Source organism: Sinocyclocheilus anshuiensis, unplaced genomic scaffold, assembly GCF_001515605.1.
Source record: "Sinocyclocheilus anshuiensis isolate Anshui unplaced genomic scaffold, SAMN03320099.WGS_v1.1 scaffold579, whole genome shotgun sequence".
Classification (NCBI taxonomy): domain Eukaryota; kingdom Metazoa; phylum Chordata; class Actinopteri; order Cypriniformes; family Cyprinidae; genus Sinocyclocheilus; species Sinocyclocheilus anshuiensis.
In genome coordinates, this window is record NW_015551075.1 from 744,089 (window position 1) to 744,564 (window position 476).

A 476-nucleotide genomic window follows, 5' to 3' on the forward strand; every position below is an offset into this window, starting at 1 on the left:
TTTTATTATTTCATTCAGAAATAGGCCTAATGCCGACACGAAATGTTTACAAACATTATAATAAACACTGTAAAGATAGCTAGGCTATTTTAGTTCCCCTCACTCCACAACAAAGCCTTTCAATTAACAGTATTTAGAAAAGAACAAGAATTAAAAATATAAGAAGCTATAGCAATATAAACGACAAGCCAAAACAAATTCATTTAGGTTGAAACTGAAACCAACGTTGGGTCTCTCATTCCACACAAAATGAAATGTTTCCATATTCGCGATGTATTTGAATGGCAAATTATTATTTATTATGTACTTCACTCGCGTTCCAATATCCACGTAAAGCAAATTGTTTTGCTTAACATCACGGCGGTACGATGATAACACTTAACGGCACAGATTTTACTAAATATTTAAACTGAGCAGTGTGTTTTTTTTCCATATGTTTGACTGACTGTATTTTATTATGATAATGAACAGGCTGC

The 476-nt window shown here is 32.4% G+C and overlaps 1 protein-coding gene across 3 annotated transcripts in view; it reads left to right on the plus strand.

The window, feature by feature from the left end:
* The window catches only part of LOC107662259 (A disintegrin and metalloproteinase with thrombospondin motifs 17-like), a 131,473-nt gene that overhangs the window by 67,507 nt on the left and 63,490 nt on the right, over positions 1-476 (plus strand). The gene's annotated exons all lie outside the window — the stretch shown is intronic.